This window comes from Filicampus tigris, chromosome 16, assembly GCF_054856515.1.
Source record: "Filicampus tigris isolate MCC_2025a chromosome 16, RoL_Ftig_1.0, whole genome shotgun sequence".
Taxonomy (NCBI): domain Eukaryota; kingdom Metazoa; phylum Chordata; class Actinopteri; order Syngnathiformes; family Syngnathidae; genus Filicampus; species Filicampus tigris.
In genome coordinates this window covers 5,039,662-5,064,748 of record NC_141232.1, presented here as the reverse complement: position 1 = coordinate 5,064,748, position 25,087 = coordinate 5,039,662, and the positions used below count along the sequence as shown (strand labels likewise).

Genomic DNA, 25,087 nt, shown 5'->3' with positions numbered 1-25,087 from the left:
ACCCCTTAATCGTACTGTCCTTGCCGCCATCTAATGAAGACGATGATAGAATTTTGGAAATTACAGGACCATTGACTTGACTCCTGCCTAAAAGGGATGGCCTGGATTTCAGAACACAAAGTAAACAACAGGCGCAATCGTGCAGGACCAATTGACTAGTTTTCCGCTTAAGTGGGATGCAGTAGACGCCATGACGGCAAGTAAACCGTAAGAGCAACGAGCAGCACCATTGGCTGGTTATTCGCCCGACTGCGGTCAATGTCAAAAGAGAAAGTAAACAACAAGCAGGACTACTGATTAGTTACCTGCTTAAAGAAAAGAGGAAATAAACAGCAGGGGCAAAGCAGCAAGACCACTGACTAGTTTCCTAAAAAAAAGATGATACAGTGAAGGGCGAAACAGAAAATATAGAGGAAGGGCAAGTTGCAGTGCCATTGACTAGTTTCTTGCCTTAACGGGATGTGGTCGATGTCAAAATTGGAAGTAAGCAGGTGAACGTGAGTTGCGGGAGTGCTGACTACTTTCCCATTTTATCAGAGATTCGAAGGAGAAAGGGGGATTAGCTCGGATTCTCAGGCACCGGCTTCATTTGTGCATACGCGGCAATTAATGAAAAGGAATACAATGAGTGCGTTTTGGTGGTAAAACACACTCATAGTTTCTACCGTTGTCATGATTTTTCTTCCCAATCATTGATAATGAGCAAATGCATTTAAATGCTTCCCCTTAATTGCGTCCCTTAGGTTCCTTCCGTACCGGCCGACCGTAAGCTTCTTTGTGATCCTTTGTGGCATGTTGTATCCCCGAGCCACATTTGTGAATGTATTTCTAAACAGAGTGCCCCCCCACCCCCCGCAAAAAAAAAAAAAAAAAAAAATAGGCAGGGAGAAGCTCTTCTGTATCCCCTCATTCCAGTGCTGCAAAACGCTTCACTTGTCACCGCGGAGCTCCTTTAATAAACGCAGCAAAGAAAAATGTCTGGCTTTGAGTGGCAGAGTGTGACTGTTTAAAACCATTGGGATTCCGGTGTAATCCTACGGAAAGAGCGAGCGTAACCCGACTTTAAAGTTGTCTTGTCGCTCCGCGTCGGCGAGGAGGAAACAAAGAGGGGAGAGGGCTGAGTCCTGGGAAGCCATGCGGGCAATTTTGTAGGAGAAGGAATGACACGAGGGCTTTCCGGGTCCTCTCTGCTTTTAAAACACGGGCACTGGATGGAGAGACACATGTGTTTTTAGCTCCGGCCCTTTAAAAATAGAGCAAAATGTAGGTTACGGCTTCTGAGGAGGTGTGACGCTTTGATGTGTTGAACGGGATGCTGCAAAAGTTGAAAAACAGGAAGTTAACAGTAAGAGCGGGTTGCCGGACCCTTCACTAGTTTCATGTCCAAGCGGAAGATGTTGAAACGGGAGGTGCACAGTTAAAGCAGAGATTCGGGACCATTGATTCGTTTCCTACCCAAACAGGATGCAGTAGACACTGAAACTGCTAGTAAACAGAAAGAGCAAACTGGACCACTGACTAGTTTCCTGCCTCAACGGTATGCAGTCGACGTTGAAACAGGAAGTTAACGGTAAGAGCAAAGTTTCAGGAACATCGACTAGTTTCCGCTTATTTGAGATGTACTAGATGCTGAAACGGGAAGTAAACAGTCAGTGCAAAGTTGCAGGATCATTGTGTTGCAGAACCACTGACTAGTTCCCTGCCTCAACGGTATGCAGTCGACGTTGAAACAGGAAGTTAACGGCAAGAGCAAAGTTTCAGGAACATCGACTATTTTCCAGGCTAACCAGAGCGTGGTAGATGTCGTAATGCCAAGCAAACAGTACAACCAAAGTTACCAAGCAACGGACTAGTTCTCTGACCCAAACATTGAAACAGGATGTAAACAGCGAGAGCCAAGTCGCAAAAACATTGACTAGGGATGCAGTAGTCGTCGCATTGTGCCCAAATGGAAAGAGCACTGAAACCTCAAGTAAAACGGTGACAAATGAGTCGTAGGACCACTGAGTAGTTTCCCAACTAAGCGGGTACTGTACATAGACTAGTTTCCTGCCTCAATAGGATGCGATAAATGTCAAAATATTACAAAAAGGAGAGAGACCTGTATGTTTTTAGCCTTTTTGAGTAGAGCAAAATGTGGGTTACATCTTATGAAGAGCTCCCAGGGGTGACACTTTGATGACTGTCACTCAGCTATATTTAATCAAAATTGGGATTTGGAACTGCAGCAATTGAACTTGATAATTTCTCTCTCTTTTTTATTTTTTTATTTTTTAAACAATAAAACAGAACCGCTCGCTTTACTTCTAACTTGGACCTTTTGTCTTGCGTCTCCTCGCCAGCCGACAGCCGCGGCAGCGTTTCCGCTTCCACTGGAGACCTCTCGCCTGCTCACCGGATCCGAGTTGCCATGGAAAAGCCCCGAAATTGGGGCAAATAACATTCGTCGGTTGGGGTTGGGAGGCAGTCTGGAGGGAGGCGGCGAGCTTCTAGGGCCCGTCCTGTCAAGCCATCAAGTTCTTTTGATGCCCGACTGAAAAAGCGCGGCACTCACTGCAAAGAAGTAATACAGGGGAGGGGGAAACTCATCCGCTGGAGTCGAGATTTAAAAGTTGCGTATTTTGCCATAAAATATGACCAAGACAGTGGACTCGCTGATATACAATCGGTGAAAAATCGGCACGTCCTCCAGTGCGACAATCAACTGTCTATAATCGAGGTGTTAATTACCTCGGGAGCGCCGTTTGGATGATTAATGCCGCTCGCCGCTTGTGAGATTAAGACTGGCTGGCACCGAAAAGCTGATGTATTAACGCGACAAATCAAAGTGCGACCGTTACAGTCACAAGTGGCTACAGTCTCCGGCGAGTGATTGATGAAACAAAAAGCTGATACAAGGGGACGGAAACGAAGCCAATGAGGAGCCTTCAAGCAAGGGGCCACCTTGCAATTCAAACACGTGTGAAGAAATAGACGTAAAGGCTTAAAGTAATTGTCGTCACCATGCGGCTCTGCAACTGTGCAACTGTGCCAGCAGCTGCTCAAAACGATTGGTTTCCCAAAGTTTTTTGGGTTTTTTTAAATGGTATGAAACATTTCGATTTGAAGGAAAATGCATTTGGTCCTTCATTTGTGTTGTTTCAAGTGGGACAGCAAGTACCATTTGCCAGCATAGTACACATATTGTTTTATATTTATGGACGAGAAGTGTTTTCCAAAAACCCTTGCATTTTTGTGGTCCGGCATTAACCTATTTACTGATTTTTTTCAGGGGGGGACCTAACTATTATTTTCTGAAAAACTCACCTCAGCTCACTATTTTTGTGTTATTACTTTGGCACATCTTGTTGTCAAAGAAGCATATTCAGTTGAGAAGTTTCATTTAGACACAATTAGTGCTTTGCCGCCATCTTTTGTCATTATTAGGCAACCAGGAAAGGGGTGTGAATTAGAGCTCAAACTCGCAGCAAAAACCCAGCATCCGCTCTTCGAACCCAATCCCCGGTTATGAAGGTCAGCGGTGGCCCACCCCCGCAAGTAAGAAGGCGCGCCGTATGAAATATGTAAAGAGACGGCCATGAATAAGTCAATCGCGAAAAAAGTTTGAAGCTTAGTGACACGCCAGCGGGGACGCGGCGCTGACAGTCGCACCTCACATTTACAGACGCTTTTCAAGTGGAACTGTCAGCCGAGGCCCCCCCCCCGCTGACGTTCGAGAGTCAAAACCACCTGTGTGGAATCAAACTTTACTTTACCCTGTACGAGATTGCGACACAAGCAGAGCCATCTGCGAGATTCTTATTTTGATTCGTTAGAAGTGTGGTCATTGTTCTCTTTGGAAGTGTCACAAGCGTCACTTCTGGCCATATCTTCAGCTTTTTTTCCCCCCATTCCTGAGCCAGACAACTTGAAAGTCTTGATCTCCGTGATTACATCATGTTCTTCTTCCCTCCGCCAGCGTTCCGTCGGCCGTCTATCCGAGCCCGAGACGCAGCTGCCGCTTAAATCCCCTCGGCTTGGAAGCGACAGGGCGTCGGGCCAGCGCTGCCGGACAAGGAACGTTGCACGTGATCCGACATCGCCTTTGGAGAAAGAGCCTCCGAAATATTTGGGATTTTGTCGCCGAGAATGAATTAGTCCAATCAAAAAAAAAAATTGGGGTGTGAAAATATCTCTGCGGGGAGATCAGAATCAGAATCTGATGATCCATCTGGAGATCATCATTCCGAGTCACTGGTCTTAACAAGACCGAGAAACAGTCTGGGTGCACTGTATAATCTTTTGATGAATTCATCATGGAGACTGTGTGGAATTGCTTGTTGATCAACCGTGCTTTGAAACCGTTCATGCAAAAATGGGAGTGCGCTACTCAACGATGAGCAACCATCACTCAAATTAGTATTCAAGACAGAGTTAAGGTTTCAAGCCGGGGTTAGGGTTTCAAGTAAGGATTTCAAGGCAGGGTTAGGGTTTCAAATTAGCGTTTCGAGGTTATGTAGATATCACAGCAGATTTCGTATCATTCTAGGCCTGACGTAAATCAGCGCAAAGTAAAACGGATCACTTGGAAACGGCTCCACGTATAACTCGGTGCAAACTACAGCAACAATAATAAACACGCGTGGATTCCAATTTTAGATCACGTGAATTTAGGCAAGTTAAGGCAAAGTTTCATTTCATAAACAAGGCAAATCAATGTGCTAATGTGCGTTACCTAATGCATTTACAAACAGAATAGCTGAGGACATTCAAAGGCAAAGCAAAGACAGCAAAAGTAGCTAATTAAACTTGCTAAAAGAACAATCATCGACAACATTTCAACACATTTACAAACAAAATGTTTAAAAGCAGAGGGGAAAAAAGTAAAAGGTAACTTTCTGAAATTGCTAAAAGCCCATAGAGGGAAAGTGATTTTTATATTCTTAAAGCGGAAGTCAACCCAAACATATTTTTTTCAAGAATGTGTTCCCAGCAGGCCCACTAGTTCAAACAGGGCATTCTGATTAATTTTGCATTTGTGGAATATAAGTTAAGCAGCAAAATTTAAAACCCCTTAATCAAAGGAAGGGGAGGAGGATAGTTTTTAACCTGGATTCAAAAGCATTTATACTTCTGGCTGACTTCTATTGGCAGCTAATCCATTTGCATGCAGCATAACAGCTAAATGCCTCTTCACCATGTTTGCTTTGAAACCTGGGCCCCAATAATTGACCCGAGTCTGCAGACCTCAGAGCCCTACTGGATTTATATTCAATTAGCATTTCCTTCATGTATTAGTACCCAAACCATTCACTGATTGATTGACCAGTAGCAGAATTTGGAAAATGATTCTACAACAAAAAGCAGCGGAATTTCGGGACATACGGTAGCTGGTAGAATTTGATCAAAAAGTGCAGCCGAGGGGGGGGGGGTAAAAGCCTGGAAGAGCAAGCGTGACCACAAGATGAAAAGCCGAGCGGGATGTTTGTGTCCGGCAGGCTTGCCGTTGCGCTTTGGCACAACGGCAGCCAGGCTCCGAGGGCAACAACCGCAACAAGGCGGCCAAATCCCGACGGAGCGGAGTGGCGGCGCTCCTGCCCGCAGGCCGCCGCTAACCCAACGCCATGTACAAAGTATGACGCGCTCATGTGTTCACGTTATCTCTCCGTCCAGGCGGGTGCGCATTCACGTGGTGCGTGACTATGGTGGAAAATGTGAGGAGCGAGCGTGTGAAGATTGCAATGTCAAGACTGCAGGCTGCCCGTGACATAATCGATAGCAACATCACTCTCGCTGATAGAAGCCCGGCATGTTGTTATTATTACATGACAATGACAAAGGGGCATAAATTAATCAGCGCTGTTTGTTGTGCGTGGGTTTTTTTTGTTGTTGTTGTTTTTAGAGCCGACAGAGCTCTCAGTTTCGGCATTCAGCTGAGGTGTGAACGTCAACTCGGTAGCAAGCCAAATGTTCCATTATCAAGGACGCCAAATGAGCAAAATGCCCATCCGGAGAATGCGTCTTATATGTTCAAAATGAAAAAGATAAAACGCACCTGGGGCCAAAGTTTTCTTTGACGGAAGTTAAGAATTATAACTAGAGTGGCTCAGCCTGCAACCAAGGCCAACATTTTTACAAATTTGGATCAACAGCAATACATAGAAGTTGGGGTCGGGGTTTCAAGCCACAGTTAGTGTTTCAAGTTTTTGAATTAGGGTTAGAAGCCTGGGATACCGTTTCAAAGTAGCGTTCCAAGCCTCTGTTAGGATTTCGAATATAGTGGTAGCTTGAGATACAAGTTTAATTTGTTCCGTGACGACACTTGTAATGCAAAATAAATGTATCTCAAATCATCTTCTCCCATTGAAATGAATAGAAATGCCATTGATCTGTTCCGACCTCCTCCAAAACAGACATTTTTTTTTACGTGTTTTTATACGGAAACTAGCACTTAGTAATATTGTACTTTATAAAAACGTAGTAATAACATCATTAAATAGAATGTAAATAATTAACCGTTTATGTATCATGATATATGTTGTTCCACCATTTGAGTTTTTTTTGAAGAGTTTATAACACCGAAACTACCGTTGCCCCGTCAATGGCGTTTTCCATCATGCGCTAGCATTAAGCTAGTACGGGCATCCTTAAAGCACAGTTATTTGGTTGTTTCAAATACACAACGTGCAATTCTCTTTGTTTGATGTTTAGCTTGACGGTAAACTTCAACCGGCAGTGGATTTGAGTCTCAAGTTCGCGCTTGCACATAAAAGCAAAAAAATAAAAATAAAAAATGGGCAAGTGACGGCTTACGTCTGGAAAAACACGCAAGTCAAATCAAATGTCTCTCAAGGCACCACCATAAGCATACAAGCCAGGGTCTGTACAATTCTATTTTGAGCTCAAAACCAATTGGTACACTTACATGAGAACACGTCATTAAGATCCAAGCATTATTCATTGAAAAATGCCGAATATGTCCAATTAATGGTTCCAAAAGAGTTATCCTTCAGTGGCCAGTGTCCTAGCGCCTCACAAAGTTAAGTAGAAATGGGTAGAATGGTAGGCACATGCACGCAGATGATTAAAAAGGAGCCAAATCAACAGCGTGTCTTTTAGATGGATTGCTTCATTGCTGCTGCTCCTTAAAGAGCCACGAGGCGGCTTCCTTAAAGCATTTGCACATTAAGAGGACAGGCACAAGAAAACAATTTCAATGCCGGAGACGAGAAATGGAAAAAAAAAAGTTTCAGGAGTAAAGAACAAGTGTTACCTGTCCCATTTGACTTTGTACAGGACTTTTCCCCCTCGCTGCCGCAGCGGCGTTAAAACACGGAGGATGTCGCACGTCTACTGAAATATGACTCATATTCTTTTTGGAAAAAAACATCTGGGCGTTGTTAAGATAACGCCGACCATCTGTGTCGGCACGCAAGTTTCTAACTAGAGATTTGACTTCCAGCGGACGAGACGGCGGGCTAACATTTAGCTCGGAAAAGTATTTGCAGAGAATGACGGTAAAGGGCCCAAAAAAAAAAAAAAAAAAAAAGAGATGAGCCAGAGAGGAGGCGAGAGAAGATGAGCAGTGTGGACATAACGTGACAAAAAGCCTTCAAATCACTAATTAATTGTTGGCTTTTTTTCCTGAATCAAGTCAACACGCAAGATAAAACATTTACTGACAACTATCGGGGTTCATTTGAGCTCATTATCAGCAGAATTTAGTCGGATATGATGCTAAAAATATTGGGAAATTATGGGAAAAGTGACATTATGTGGTTGCACGTAAGGCAAGGCAAATTTATTTATATGGCGCTTTTTATACACAAGGTAACTCAATGTGCTTCGTCTAATCAAAACTAGAAAATGTAAAGGCATTTACAAACAAAAAAAAATAGGATATTCAAAAGCAAAAGAAAGGAAATAAAAAGGTAGTTTACTAAAATTGCTAAAAGGACGAACAGTCGTAGTCAAACGTTTACAGCGAACCAAAAAAAAGTTTCATTTTGACGAACCAATTGAGCTTGTTCTCATCAACTAAGAAGGATTTCATACCCTACAAGTACGGTCAAATCAATAGAAAATTTACATATACACTTGATTGTTTGGAAATTTAGTAAAATACACACGTTTATGATCGTTTGTACATTTAATTTCTTGCTACATGTCCCATATTATCTGTTCCATACCACTCTAATTTCTCGGCGCCGCAATACTGTCGAGAACTTGCCAGTTTCGGCTCACGACGGAATTCACCAGTACGGCAAAAAAAAAAAAAAAAAAAAAAAAATCCGAATAATATGAGAGGAATTTAATTTCATCTTCTTTGCTCAATTCACCGACAAGCTACGCATTGTTATACCACTCTGATTTTATGCATTTATGGTCGAGCCTATCGTACCAATATCCGTGTTCCTTCCTTTACGTTAACAATCTGAGCAGCAAATAGAGTACGGTGGCCGGTGGACGAGGGGACAGGGTCTAAATCAAGATGCATCCCCGGCCTGATGGCTGCTGAATGGTGCAGATAGAGAACACGGCGCGAGGTCAGCTTCCATTAGCCACACCTCACAGTCACCAGCCGCTAAGTGCGCGACTGCAACGCTCGATATGCGCTCGTTCCACTGCCGTTTATGCCTCTGTGGCATGTCAGCATTTGTCCACGTCTTCGGGTTGCCTGCACCTCTTTCGCTACCACCCTACAAGAAAAGCTACCAGATATACAATACAGGTGCATCTGAGTACATTTGACTATTGTCGAATACTTGATTTATTTCAATGATTAAAAAAGTGAAACTCATGTTAGATTCACCACACACAGAGTGAAATACTTCATTATTTTATTTTGGGATTTTTCATTTGTAGAATTGCAGCTTAAAGCTAAAAACCGAAAAGTCAGCATTTCAAGAAATGTGAATAACTATCTCTATGTGGTGCGCAACACAAAAACGCACAGCATGTGTGAATTTGAATTTCCCCCTGAGGAATTTTGAGGGCAGTATAATAATTTAAAATTTTTAATTTAATTATCACAAAAGAAACAATGGCAATTATTTTTTTAAATGAAATTAGGTGGAATCGGCCTTAGTATGTTCCTTAGTTTATTGAATCAGTATAATAGTTTCACTTTATGAATTGAACAACTATTTACAATAGTCTAAGAAATCACCGGTACATATAGTGAGAGGCATATCAACTGTTAACAGAAATACTGAGCTAAAGGTGAGCTCATTATTTGGCAAGCAGGTCACTGTTCTTAAATAATTATTTAATTTGGATGAAAAAATATAACAATAATGAAAAAAAATCAATCAATGAAAGATCATATTTTGAATATTTTCTTTACATCATTTTTGTGTCAGAAAAAATAATGACGACGGAGGAGATTCTTTGGCGTGGATGCAGGCCAACTTCACATAGTTGCCCCGCCTAGACAATCTATTCTGGATCAGTTGCAGGGGCGCAAAAATTGTAAATTGATCATTTAATACTTTGTAGCTTGATAGGCCTACGCCTATGCACAAAATGGAGGGAACGCCAGGGCATCAATAAGACCAAAAGCCAGTAGCTTTTCCCTTTAGAAGTGTGTCATTTAAAACACTTGTGTCCATGCGGGACGACACAAATGAATCACTGCGACGTGTACACTTTGCACAGACAAATCTCCTCACATCTGCCGCAAACAAACGGTCTAATAAAGCCGCATCTGCCCCCTTTCCATTTTTCCCGCCGTCACTCCCCACGTCCCGAAGCCGCGCCACGCCAATGACGGAGCCAATGTCACGCTGTCACCTGGGCTGAGCCATTATTGCACAAGCATTCTTAATAGCCCCATAGATTAAAGTCCGGAGGAACAAGACGCCGACAGATTAAAAAAAAAAAAGAAAAAAAAAAAAAAGAAAAGAAAGGTAGGGAAGAGGATGATAAATTGCCTCCGATTGAGAGGCAATCATGCATAAATTACTTGGATGCGCTTGGGTGTAATAGCCAGTTTTCACTCACTCTCACTGAGATGCAGTTAAGGCGAAAGGGTTGGGGATATAGAGGCGGGAAAAAAGGAAAGTGGGGGCAAGGGTGTGTGTGTGTTCAGCTGGGTGGCGGGTAAAGAACGAAGCGGGTCGCAGCTGTCTACTCAATCACATCACCGTCAAGGGTATCGCCCTGACACCGTCTCCACTCTTTGCCCCCGATCCTACGCCACAAATCTCCCAATAGACATTCGCTACCATCAGACAGCATCCGTGCCCCTCCCCCCTCATCCCCCCCCCCCCCCCCACATCCCACCACCACCCTCCTTCGCCTCCAACGGCGAGAACCCCCAAGGCTCTACAGGCACGTTTCAGAGGCCCAGCAGGATTGTGGCGGGAGCCCCGTGAGCGGCTGATTATTCCGGATCCCGGCTAACAAGAATCCGCCATGTTCCAAACGCCCCCCCACCCCCCTTCTTTGGTTCCGCTTACTGCTTGGCACTAGCGATGGACGTTTGGACGGAAGAAATATTCTTTGGGCGACAGGAAACATACCAACCGACTACAGATTGACTGCTTCCAACTTCAACTTCTTTCAAACACCTTGAAAAGACCATCTTAAAAATGTCTATTTCCATCCATCCATCAGCCGATTTTCTGTACCGCTTATTCTTATTAGGGTCAAAGGTGAACTGGAGCCTTTCCCAGCTGACTTTGAGTGAATCAAAATCAGCGTAACAGCTAAGGCAGAGCATTGTTTAACCAATCCACAACACAGTAAACACCAAAGCGCTAACTGCCACGTCGACCCAGCAGGCTATGAAGCGGCGAACTTTCCTACCAGCACAGGCCGACCAAAGAGCATCGGATAACCTAAAAGTGTCGGTTGCGTTCTCAGTGTCAAATTGGCCGCATTCTGGAAGTCTTCTTAACAGGAACTCTCACAATAATCGAACAAACAATTATTCCTGACTTATGATTTCAAAACTACCACTCCATTCATTTGTTTACACAGTATGCAATCATATTGATGATTACACATTTATTTGGTTTCACCCTCATAACGGCTCTCTGAGGGAAGACGGAACCACAAAGTGGCCCGCGTCAAAAATGTGTTTGACTGGTGCGAGCTATAATGCTAATTCATCAACGCAAAAAATTGGCCTCGAAAAGATGCTACCCGGACGGCAATGTGATATTTGCAGGCGGTGCTCTACAGCTGGCGAGGCAATTAATGGGATATCATCCGCCAAAATCATTCAATTATCCACACGGTGTCCAACAATGCAGATCAAAGCCAATATGGACGTTTGATAAGACACAGACGAGCCAACGAAAGAAGCGGAGGCCACGAGTCGCGCTCGCTTCTCTTGCGAAGTTGAGCTCGCTTGACATGATGAACGGTGACGTGCCAGCGTGTGGCACCAGGGGTGGAAGGGGGGGAAGGGGGGGTTAAAAATAATAAAGAAATAAATCCACCCATGTATTGACTGCATTCCAAAGAACTTCATTTAGAGGACGCGTTAAGGATGAATACTACAGTACATCACTTCCTCAGTAATTAAACCGAGCGCCATCTGCAGAAACGCAAACAGCCAGTAAGCTTGGCTGCGGTTCAGGCGAGCTACAGTTTGTCTCACCGCCGCGGGGGGGGGGAGGGGCGGGGGGGCGGGGCGGGACGCGGCGTTGGGCCTCGGGGCCGTCACAACACTTGAGGGCCCGGCCGTTCGTCTCCCTTCACCGCATCCCTCTTCATCAGCATCACTTGGTGTGCTGCCGCTTTGAAACGTGCCACTGCAGTCGCCCCTCTCCTCCGCTCTTTCCTCTTTCTACAGCCCAAGTGGTGTATTCATGCCAGCGCAGCAGGGAGCCAGGGAGCAAAACAAACCCGGGCCACTTAACTCGATAGTATTCACAATGGCAAATTAGGCGGGAACAAAAAAAAAAAAAAAAAAAAAAAAAAGGAGCGAAGCAGTCGCCGCACATCCCTATGAAGGGAATGAACGAGGGGGTTTTCCTTGGTGACTCATTACGGCGGCGGTAATAAGCAGAGAAGCTAGTGCAATGGGCAAAATTGCGAAGGGATACACTGGTTAATATTTACACTGCACTTTGTCACCTTCATATTCTATACAGCGCATCGGCGAGCCAGGGAGGAGGATTAATAGCGCCGCTCCGTGCACCATTAATCCTTAAAGATGCTTTGGACAGACTCCCGCCTTCCGCTGGCGGGCTTTTTCTTTATTCCACGTCAACCTGTGAACCTGATGAGCTCGCAGCCACTTTGCGCGCACCGGCGCTCTCTCGGGCTGAGTTTCAAGTCAGAGTTCAAGTCCGCGAGGTCCTTTATGAAAGTGCCGCTGACGAAAAAGTAGCGGGAGTAAGGAAAGGAGCCGTATTTGAGTCAATTGAATGCGTTCCAAGTCGAAGGCGGTGACTCACAAGCAATGAGAGACCATTATGTGTGCCATAGCGATATATGAAAAGATAACGGCAAACAAACAACAATTGCATGCAAGATCTCAAGTTTTTGTACAATGCACAAAATTACAAAGAAATGGACTCCAAATCGAAGTTTCATATTTCCTAATTCGGACTAGCGCGCAGCAATATTTTGGTGGCAAAATGTGGCCTTATTTGTCAAGAATATTGACTAAGGACGTTTTTGGAACGAGCTTGTATTGGTCCATACAAGCTTGGAGCTCAAAGACGATGTCAGGAATCAGAGTCGGTTATCAAATTTTGCTGGGCTGTGAAAGACGGTACACTGGTTCATATCAATGACATAACGGGGAACACCCGAGTCAAAGCAGGTCTGAATTCACGTATCCCCCTTATAGATCCCCCTGGTAGCAGGATTGTTTACAATTTGTTTACGTCAATTATGAACGAGAAATATTTGCGCTTATCGTCTTTTTTGTTTTTTTGCGTGTTTTGTTTTTTCGGGGTAGTCTTCTTGGTACTTCTTTCCTTGCACTCTTATTGCAGTCTCGTTTTGTCTTTGTCTTTTCTGTTTGGTTGTTGAAATGTTCCCGCTAAAATCCAAACTCGAGTTTCCAAGGTCGTCTGTGGAGCGTTTTATCTTTCCCTAAAAATGTTCGACCAAACCCTCGTGCAATCACATGTTCACGGGCCCACCACGAAACCGAGCAAAAACGACGTTAGGCACTGCTAAACTTGCGTGCGCGTGAGCTTCTGCTGTAGCCAAGAATTCACCCACTGGACTATCTTTCAACGCTACCGCTAGAACGTAACGACAGAGGAGCTTGTCGCCAACTTAGCCTCAAGCGCCAAGGCCGAGCATCCCGGCTCGCCAGCGCAGGCATGCGACACGAGGAGGGCCTGAGAGCTTTGAGCGTACGCGCCGGGTCAAAGCCGACACCCTTGAGTACTTGTAAAGCGCCGAGCACGCTCAGTGACCCATAGAGGACAAACTGGATCTATGTCAGCGACAGCAGTTCACTACTACTCCGTTAACCTTGGGCAAAGCAGCTAATAGAAGTCGTCTCTGCTACCTTTATAAATGAATTTAACCGCGAGCGTGTGCGGAGGCGCGACACAGCGCGTCGGCTGTCGCGTGTAAGGTTTACAAAAATCAAGTCACGCTTACAGGATGCAAGGGGGAAACAAATTGTCGCTGCCAGAAAACATTGGTTTGGAAATCCATTCGATTCATGGAGAGATACAGTGGTCCGCGGGAAAACTAGAAAACGCATGGAGATGCACAGTATTTGGGTATGAAAAGGCGGTACAAAGTTGCAAACCGCGACCGATTCTACTTCAAGTGGCAATGCTGTTTGTCATAGAGGTGATCAAATGTCTAAGTTGACAAAAAAAAGTAAGTAAAACATACTGTAAGGACGTGTCAAAGGGATTCCTAGGTCAAATCAATACATCCACACACACACACACCCCCCCCCCCAAAAAAAAAAGAAAAAAAAAATCGCAGCAATTACCACTAAATAAATGAACGATAAGGGATGTCACAACTTTGCGCGGAAGTGACAAATCGATCTCGTTTGTATTCCATTTCGACCTTCGCAATCACAAGGGGGCTCCGTGATTGTCCCGGTATTGTTTTTCTCTGGCGGGACCGTATGGAGAGAAATAAGACTCATCACTCATCAGACTCATTAAGACTCGCAGCGTGAGCCCCAACGCGGCCTGGGCCACAGAGACGGCGCTATCCTCATCATCCATAACAATATTAAACACAAGATTGCACTGAATGTAAACACACCAATTAGCCGCGGAACACGTAAATACAACGAGAGTGTAAATAAGAGTAATCCGTCCATCCATTTTGGATTGCACTTGTCCTAATTTGGGTTGAAGGTGAGCGACAGCCGATCCCAGCCGACTTTGGGAAACAGACAATACTGGTTGCCAGTTAACCGGATGATTAATCAGTCTAATCAGCATCGATTTTGCAAACTTTCCAATAAAGGTCGACCGTGATGACGATGATAATGGTAATACCTACTATTGTTTTTGTTTACTATTTTGATTTTATAATAGTGTAGTCTTTTTATATCAAAAAGAGGCTAATATTGAACTATTCTCAAATTATTATATAGAGGATCAATATTACTGTAAATGGATTTTCGAATAGTGTAGTATTTAAACCTTTGCTTTTTCCTTTAAGATTCATTTTGAGTTACATTAGCATTACAAATACTACAACTAGTATTTATATCATGATTACAATTGTTTCTATTTGTTCCCGGGTCAGTCTGTCAACATCATAAAACCTTTGTCAGTTCACACAATGATTTAATTTACGATGGTTAACCATCATCATTTTGTATTGTGTACACCAATTCCATTTACCATTATTATTGTTATTAGAAGTAGTAATAGAACACTGTTGAAAAATGAATTCAAAAATTTCAAGGCAACAAACTTCAATAAAGAGTTTACAGAACTAATCGTCCCTTGTATTGTCCCCCAATTTAAAGATACGAGTACAAGCGGCACACAACGTGCTAGTTTTGTTGCGCTAACTAGCCCAGAAAAATACAAGTTGTTTTTTTCACAGTTTGGCAGCAGTAGTAGTATGCTGGCCTCGTCAAATGTTTTTATTATTTTTCAACTAATGATTTATAACATATATTATCAACCCGCCTACATTATGGTGGCGGATCGAGTAAACCCAAACCAAAGGCCAACATCAGCGGCCAAGAGATTGATATACAGTACATCGTTGGGGCAGCAATTCCATTGAGCTAAATGGGCCACATCAATAAAAGCACGTACAGCTAGCTTCTCATCGGCCAGAATAACAAACAACTGAACAAGATGGAGCCAGACGAGAGCGCGCCAACATCTAAAATGCGGTCGACGTGTTAGCGCCAGGAGACCAAAGGGGGAAAAAAAAAAACCTTGTTCCCCAATAGTCATCATGTCTACCACACACTTCCATGAGTGCGTGTGCGTGTGTCTGCGATATCAATATAAATGTGAAGTGTGGCGTATCACGCCGGCCACTTCTCGAAGCCATGGAGCCACCCTTGGACGCAGGAGCCGGGAAGCAAAGAAAAACAAAAGCTATTGATATAAATGATGTGCCGACTTGGCGAGCCCCCCCCCCGGGCAGGGCGAGCGAAGGTCCGCTCGATACCAATTGATCGCGGGAGGCCCGCGCATTCGTCTTAATTCTGACTAATTAAGGTAGCGGCTGACGAGCGGCGGCGAAGAGAAAGCGGGGGGTGGGGGGCGCGGGGGGGAGCAAGTGGGCCGATTTGTTGGTCTTTGCGTCAGCGGGACCTCCCAGATTAGAAAATTAAGCCCCCGTGCTTACCAAGCGTGGAACAAGTGGAGGATTAAGAAAATCAGTTGCGGAAACAACAAGCGACGCCACATTAGCGTCGCTGCCAAAACAAATTCCCGCGTCGTCGGCGCCGTTTCTGAGAGGCAGAAGAGGAGATAAATCCTCCTAACACATTTTTTTGTCACATTTGCCTGAGAAGTGCTGATTATCTTGTGTGGCCTTTTGGTCGCCGGGAGGCAGCTGAATTTTGGGATCTTCAGCCGCTACCGGAGATATACATCAAAGCTTGTTAATTGGCAGCGAGAGGAGGAGGGAAAAAAAAGTGAGTTGAGATCATAGAAAACAATTGGAAAAGTGAGACAGATTTGTTGACAGTGTTGGTACTATGGCAGACAGCTCATTTAGGGGAGGAGACTCGCATTTGTCTCTGGAGATATTGTTGCGTTTGGTGTACACACGATAAGAGCCGTCGGGAGACACAGGGATTTTTTTTTAGCTACTTTCAGAGAAACAGAAGTTGGAAGTTTACATACAGTCGGACATTTAATTGGAATTTATTCAAAGTAGTGCTGTCAAACGATTACATTTTTTTAACCAATTAATCGCAAGGTTTTTCCATAATTAATCGCGATTAATCATATTTTTCAACTACAATTTTTTACAAGGCTTGGAACCGATATTTACTTAAGTAATATCTTGGAATTAATTTGGAAACAAATTAAAAGTATATTTTGATTCAAAGACTGTTCTAATAGCTTTCTTTGATCCTCGAATACGATTATTTTCCTGTAAAATACAACTGGTGAATAATACACTAAAGACGGACAACTAATATGGTATTTGAATTTGGCTTTGCAAAGTGCGCAAATTATTTTGATTTTCCCCAATGAGCCATCGAGCAAATTTTTATAGTAAAACTACGTAAAAGTCCGTCTTTGTGACAGTGACTCTCTAACTTTGGCTGCAAAGTGAGGAATCTGTCACAGGAAGTAAAGAAAACTGAGTTAACTGAATTTTTTTAAATCTGTTATAAAATGTAAATTAATCTCCTTAGTTAATTCTTTAACTTTGACATCCCTAATTAAAAGCCTTTCAGATGACTTTTATGCATGAGTCATCCGATGATTGCACAAACAGTGGCTGAAAAGCCGGGCTGATGACGCTAAGGTCGGACCGTGTAGGAAGACCTGGACTTTGACCGTAATGCGACTGACATCTTAACGGAACAATACATCCAGACTATGTTTTTCGATTTTAAAATTGCACCCAGATTCTTCTTGTACTCCCAGAAAGTCTACGCAACATTTGGCCAGCCTTGAGCAAAGACGAATTGCGCATACTGCGATCAAATCAATAATATTACACAACAAATCCTCTGATGCTTTCGGATGCGCTCGTGTTCATATGTCATTCATAAAAAACGGTGAAAGCAAAGGAGACAAGGCTGGGAATGTGAAGCCAAACTTTTTTTTTTTTTTTTTTTTTTATTGTTAGGGCGAGTCGGAAAAAGATGGGAGGTTCTCTCTGTGGCCCTGGACAATAAAGTAGCAGCATTTCAGCAAACTATCGATTGTACGCGTTGCAAATATTGATCCGTCGCCTGCCATTGTCGCCAGGATGCTATTCACAAAAGGCCGTTTGAACAAACGCCGACATGGGTCTTTGATATATAAAGTGAGCTTCGATTCAGAGAAGCCTTGAGGAGTTGTCGGGGTGTTAAGGTGGATGTGGTAAACATCACCGTACACAAAGGCGGATGTTAACAGTTCCTCAGGCTAACAATGGTCAACCTCCGCAAGGAAAGACTTCGCTCGCTCGCAGAAATGCTTTTGCCAAAAAGACCAAGGCCGCTTCAAAGTACGTGCACAGCAGGATCATATTTAAATGCACGCTTCCAGCTGTCGAATTCCAAATGGCAAGGGCTTGTGAGTCAATGAAAAGCAGGTAGGAAGTCATTGCAGAACGAGGGCAAAAGGCACACTCGTGAACATAATAACTACCGGTAGACTGATACACAGTAGAACTGGTAAGAAATATTGGATTTCCATCTTTGAGTTTGTGGGTTGGGCGACACCCACCTTCATGGAGGGTGACAAAAAGTTACAATACAATTTGATTTATATAGCGCATTCCATAACAGCTAGAGTTGTAGCAAAGCACTTTACAAACAATACAATAAATAAAATAAAAAACAATAAAAGGCTGTGATACACGTATAAATAAATATAGATATAAATAAATAAATAATATATAAAATATAAATAAATAAATCCAATAAATTCACATAAAACACTATATACAATTGACACCGGAAAAGAGCCGAAAATTTCAGGTCTGATCAAAAGCCAGAGAAAAGAAATGTGCCTTCAGTTGATCTGGACAAAAGGGCTAAAACGCACACCAAAAAAATACATATTTAAAAAAAAAAAAAAAAAAAAACTCTCCCCTGCGGACATGGCCTGAACTCAGAGCGCTTTGAAAAAAAAAAAAAAAAAAAATTCAACACTGCCAAGATCCCAGCTTGAGATTTCTATCTGCTTCCCCCTGAGAATGTCAGCCGTGTGAGGATGAAGGAGGAGGTGAAGTCCTGAATGGGCCGGGCGTCATCGGGGATAATGCTACCTGACTGCAGATCCCAATCCGACAACACACTGGCAGACATTTACAAGAAGGCGCACGGGCCGGCCCTCCCACAACCGTGACACAATATCAAGCGGTGCAAAGTGACGGACAGCCGGCGTATCTCCATCAGACAAGAGCTCATTGTCGGGACAAAATAGATCCGACTGACCGGGCTGACCTGCGCCCTTTCCCCGCTCCTCTGCCTAGCCAGGAGAGAGGGACAGATAAGCTCGGCTATCGGCTACTCCTCGCTTGACGCAAACTTTCGTGGCCTTTCCACCTCCCGCTCCCATCTATTCATAACCCGGGCCTGTCTGGCTACTGCCACTGGACCATCGCCCCCCCCCCCCGGGGGGCCAAATGCACAAGCGGAAGCCTGACAGTATTTTATCCACCGAGAGACTACAGACAGACGCCGTGTCATTCGCTCACATCAAATTAACAAATCAGGATGGACACATCCCCTGAAATCTCTTCTCATCAGCTCAAGTGTGATGTCCTAATGACTCGGGCTGTCGATACCGGGCCACGTAACACATTAAGTCCTGAGGGGGGACGATGAGGGAGAGCATGAGGATGTTTTCCCTGTCTCACTGCTGGTATTGCTACTAATAAGATTACCAATTTACTGCTGTACTCTATGATGACACACATTACTACAAGGCGTAATGATGAAGTGGCATAAAGGCTTTTATTAACGCCACTGTTGGTAGGTGTCGGAATAAACTAACTCGAAACTGTCATCATGTTGTGGTTTCGAAACGATTTTTTTATCTTTAATGTACTAATCAAAAGGGGCTAACCGTATTTTCACCCGCTAAACGTTTTCTCGTAGATTTCATTAGACCACGACCCGACCCCGGTTAAGCAGGAGGACATGGTTGGCTTTCGAAAAAAACACTTAAAACACAAGCCTAAATTCACCTTTGGTCTTGAGTTGTTCTTGGATCGCATCGGTCTTGACTTGGTCTTCAACTGCCTGGGGCTGTGTCTCAACTTGATCTCCATCTGCCTTGTTCTTGACTTGCTCGCAACTATTCAACATCTTGGTCTTGATTTTGCCGACGCCGATTTGGTCTCAATCTGCTGTGGTCTTGTTCTTGACTTGATCTCCTTGTTTTGATTTTGACTTGGTCTCAACCATTTGAAGCAAGCATGTCCAAAGTCCATCCCGGGGGCCGAATGCGGCCCGTGTTCAGATTGCTACCGGCCCGCAGCCTCTGGTCTGGCATAACATTAATAATGAGTGGCCCGGCAGTAGTGTTGACCCGTAAGTAGTTTCATATTTAACCACCAGATGGCAGCAGACCTGAGGCCGCACTCTCGGGTGCTTTCGGAAATACGCTCCGAGCGTGCTCTGCTTCTAACCCTAAAAGAGCACTCTAGATCAAAATTATTGTTGGTATTTCAGAGATTTTGGTTATGTTATTCAAGTTAAAAAAAAAAAACTCCTCAAGCCCTTTCACGGGTCCAACATTAGCGGTCTGCTTCCACAAAAATTATTCTGTATGACTTGACCAAAATCTTATGACGAGTCTTCCTGGAAAAGTGGAAGCTGTTTTAGCTCCAAAAGGGGTGGAGGAGGGAAACCGACTCTTGACGTGATGCACACAGGTGGCATGAGACCGCGCCGTGCCGCCTATGAGTGATGGCGACATGCAGGGCCAGCTTGACTCAACCCGTCACCACGACAAATGCAGGGAGGCCTCCCCGGACCTCGACTCTCCTTACAACTGTCAGCCCAATGTTCGCATCGACGAGCTGTTTAAGTGATGAGGCAGAGATTCACCTCGACTCGAGCGACCTTGATAGGAGGTCTGCGTGATATTACGGAGATATCCAAACGCGGCGGAGGAAGACCGGAAAATCCACGGGAATCTTTTCAAATTGGCGGAGCTTTTGAATGAATACCGAAGCCTGTGCGTAAACAACCTTAAGAACTTTCAAATATTTGGCGGAGCAACATGGAAAGGCGGCACGGAAAACAAATGGCAACTCGTTTCAATTGAAACGAGACATGAAAGATGCATCAAAGCATGCCGTCCCGACTGACCACGTACTAAATTTAATTTCTCGCAGTTGAGCTCATTTGACTTCAAATAACACACTTAGCAGATACGATAACAGGCATGCTGTGATATTTTCCAAATTACCATCCGCCATGGTAGCAGTTTGTCATTTCGTTCCTATTATTTTGACACTTTTTTATGGAGGGGAAAAAAAAAAAAAAAAAAGTTCTCTTTCTATCTTCATTGCAAGAATACGATCGTATAGACCAAACACACTTGGATGTTGAATTAATTCATATTGTCACTAAAACGGCAACGTATGCTAAACATTGGGTTGCCGCGTGGTCACAAACATACAATTGTTTACGGAGTACGGTCCTTGTTTATAAAATAACCTTGGATAATGAGACAAACGCTGCTTCGGGACAAAGACGTTATTATCTGATCACACGTAGCAACCCATTCTGAGACATTTCCGCCATAGTGACGATTCGATCAAGTGCAATGTGCCGTTACTTCAGTCAACAAAATGGCTCCCGTACATCCGTAGCGACTAACCTATAAATGTAAACTTCCCGATTACGGTTCATTTCACGGTTCATCTTTGAACGAAAGCGCTTTCGCGCATACACCTACAAAGACCTTTCACAGGACCGCAAGTCGACGTAAATCGACACTATCCATTTCCTTTTCATATCGTCTCTCTAGAAGGTCCCCAAAGCCATGTTTTATGCCCCGTACAAAAGAAGGTCTTCAATTTAATTCGCCATCTGCGGCCAGCTTGAAATATTATCTGAGAAATGAGATCCGTGACCCTGAATACAGAGCGGGAAAGGGAGCAGGACGGAGACGTGGCCTGGCAAAGGGAGAACCTCTGAGCCCCTCCCCACGTGGCATTGCTAAATATTTACCCTCCTCCCACTCTGCTGTCCAGACGCATCCGCTCAGCCCTCACTCAGCGCCCCATCGCCCCCATCCGCCGTAGTCGGGAGTGGCGAGAGCTGGCAATGTCACGGCCAAGAGTTTCTGCCCGGAGCCGGAAAGTCATAGAACCTGGGAGGAAGGCTCTTCCAACCACGCAGCGACAGGAAAGAAGGAGGATAAAAAGTCTAATCATTTTCTTGACGTTTGGAAGAGCCCTTTAGAACTCCTCTCACCATCTCAGCAGACGTCTCTGAGTCAGCGTTCCATATGCATTTAAAAAAAATTTTTTTTTTCTTAATTGCCCGAGCGAAAAAGCTTGGAGAGCAGAAGCAAAGGCTTGAGCAGCGAGAGGACCAAGTGGGAGGTCCGCACTCAACCTGATGGATGCATAAGTGCTAATAATAAGAGGCCTCATTACGCATAACCAGATGATTCCCACGGACGCCGGCTCGGGATAATAGTCCTGCTGCAAAGAGACGTGGCGGGCGCTAACAAAGCGGTGCACCGCCATTGCCGAGGAGCGCACTTTGACTTCACACCGCTTGAACTTGAGAATTGGTTTGAAAAGGTGTGTTGAGTTTTGAAGTGCTGCTAACAAACCATTGCCAAAAGCTGTGCAGGATACCAAAATAACTATTCATACCTTTTGTTGAGACCTCTCTGTCGAGAGGCAAATTGGAAAGCGAAAGACACTTTTTAAATCATTTAAACTCCATCTCGCTCTGTTTTGCCGTGGCCTCGCGTGTCAACGGCGTCCCAATAAGCCGGCTTCAGATATACTGGCGCAACATTTGCACAGCAACCCACTCAGTCGCAGAATCAATTAAAATCGTAAGGTCAAGGTACTACTGTTATTAAAAAAGAGAAGTGTAGGTGTGTTGGGGGGAAAATATAGTTCTCTTCATTAAAAGAATAATGTCTGGTCACTATTACAATATCACTTTTACAAATGCGATGGTTAACACTAGCTGCTAATTAAAGTTACGCCATGGTCACTAAATTCTGTGCATAATTACAAAAATCGGTTAAAAAAGGCGTTTGGAGCACAAAAGAGCCGAGTAAGAAAAAATTGTCAAAAGCTATGAAGGGTACCAAAGTAACTATTCATACTCAAGTGCTTTTTGGGACCCTCCATTGAGGTACAACTACCTTGGTGGTTGGGTAGAGTTAGGTGGAATTTAATACACTTTTAAGAGGATTTAACCTCCATCCAGCTCTACTGCTGTGGCTTCATTTTTTAGCCTCACCTCACAAAACTATCGTATCATTTTGTAGATAAAGTGTAAACGGCAAAAGAAAAAAAAACTGGCACGTTCTCTGCATTGGATATTTGAGGGATGTCCAACATTTTGGGCAGTGGCAAGGCTTCACTTTTTATTTTAGAACACAACTCTTTACGCCAGCCGCACATTCGGAGTACGCGATGACAACAGAACAGGTTGCTGCATGTGATCAGAAGACAATTGGTCTCTTGATGTGATAAAAGAAGCACGTGGCTCATTAGCCAAGGTTATTTTTGAACACCCCTGCACCAAGTACACCGAGTAACAGTTGAACGTTTATGATTGCGAGATGGCACCGCGTTAAGAAGTAATTGGAACGGTCACTTTTTCCCGCAAGAAAATAAAATGGAACGGCAAAATCGCTGTGTTTTCCATTACGGTCATATTTATAGTCTGGATCTGTTTTCTGTTTAAAACGGTCGAGATTACGAAGTCCCTGACAGCATCACATTTGGATATTTCCTCTTGAAACGGGTAAATGAATATAAACAGCAAGCACAAGGTCTTGTCACGGGTGTAAAGAAAGACTTTTTTTTTTTTTGTCTGAGCGTTGGTGTCGCGTTAACAAGAAACCTATTAGTCCATTAATGAAATCGCCAAATTCCAACCGAGGTGATTAAACATCACAATGATGTCGCATCCATCCCTCGGGGCCGTTTTAAAATGACATCATTAAATGCAGTCAATAATTATTGAAGCGGCAGAGACCAAACGTTGATCATCTATAATTGGGTTGCGTGACAAATAACCAAGGTCCAAGCCCGCGCGCGCGCGTTTACAGCAGAGTAATAAAAGTTAATGGAATTATCACGCTACATCATTGCTGACATTACTAAACACAATTCAAAAGCACTGAACAGTCATCTTAGATGAAGAGTGCAATAAAGTCTGTTGAAGAAAAACATCAAGTTGATGGCGCGTTGCTGCGATGTATTTAATTTACGCTGGTATTGAACGCCGCAGTAAAAGTGAGCTGTTGGGCGAACTCGCTCGGGCGTGTGGACGAGCGCGGTTTGAAGCGATTTATTCGCGGGGAGAAATCGGCCTGCTCCGCTTTGAGCTGCGCGGCGAGACGAGACGAGGACGCGTTGCACGTTGCACTGCGCCGACTTGCTGGTCCTGGGCTCCGGTTATATTCTGTCACATTAGCGCTGGCACAGAGGATACGTTGACAGAGAGAGGACATTGCACATTGAGACTGGAGGGCTTTTTCGAAGGCTGGTGGCATCGGGACGGGAGACAAGTGTGTGCGCGCGCAGCGTCCGTGTGTATTTGCGTCCACAGAGGCGCAGGCTCGCCTGTGGAGTGGAGCATGTGGACGCCCACCCACTCTGCAGCCTCGCAGCCCTCGTCATTTCGCATCAATCCACAGCCCCTCAATATAAATAGGACAGGCGTCCTAAAGCTACGCATTACTAAGAGCAGCAGTGGCATTAAAGCGGTGACCCCGAAGTCGCTCAGCTTGATATATGACGATTGCCGCCCGGTGGAATGGAAGCTTCCCTATAGTCTCACCCCTTTGCCGCCCTTTGGACTGGGCATTACTTGGGCACACAGCAAAAGCAACTCGGCAATCAGGGGACAATAACATGTTGCCCTTTCGCAAGATTTAAACACATTCGAGCTTAAAACAAACCATTGGAAGCAGGGGCGGAGCCAAAACGTGGCTAATGGGTGGGCCTGGAAAAAGAACAGGGTGGGCCCAGAATATTTCTCTCACCGAGCACAATCCTCCTGTGGCGACGTATATTCAAATCAAATGACAAATTGAATAAGAGGAAGTTCAGCTCTTCCATAGACAACCACAGTTATACTATTGTTAATATTCAATAAAATAAAAACACAAATTCAAAAATAAATTTAACACAGTGGTACCCCTACTTACGAAATCAATTGGTTCTGGAAGAAATTTCTTAAGTAGAACATTTTGTAAGTAGAGGCGTGTTTTCCATGTAAATGCCCTAATCCGTTCCAAGCCCTCCAATCGTCAGACGTAAATGTTTTATAAAGCATATAAATGCAACAAAACATGTAAGAAATACAGACATGTTACAATTAGATTATTGCACAATAAATGAGAGTTGTGCATAATGTAAAAAACAAAGAATAGAGTAAAGAATAAAAATGATGGTCGTTTACCTTTTAATTGCTGTCCTCATCGCTTTTTGCCCTGCTTGGTTCATGTTCTCTCTCAGAAGTGGTTTTTGCCTGGCGTTTTGTAAAGATCTGATTTAATAACGTAGCGACTGTCGACACATTACGGTGATATTCTTTGGCGAGATCAACCAAACGCATCCCTTTTTCATACTTTTTTATCATCTCTTGCTTTGTTTGTAAGGACAAAAAAAAAACGATTTTCTCCTTTTTTTCTTTTCCTCGTTTCTAATTCACTTTTCTTTTCCTCGTTTCTAATTCACGTAAAACTATCGGAACACCGCATGGCCCGAGGGGCGAATGACGAGGACGCTGCATCCACATATGTATCTATCTACCTGTCTATCTACACACATAGACACATCTGGTAGAGGGCCC

The 25,087-nt window shown here is 44.1% G+C and overlaps 1 long non-coding RNA gene across 2 annotated transcripts in view; it reads right to left on the bottom strand.

The window, feature by feature from the left end:
* LOC147134270 (uncharacterized) overlaps nucleotides 1–25,087 on the bottom strand; it is an 83,403-nt gene that overhangs the window by 55,131 nt on the left and 3,185 nt on the right. The window lies entirely within an intron of this gene.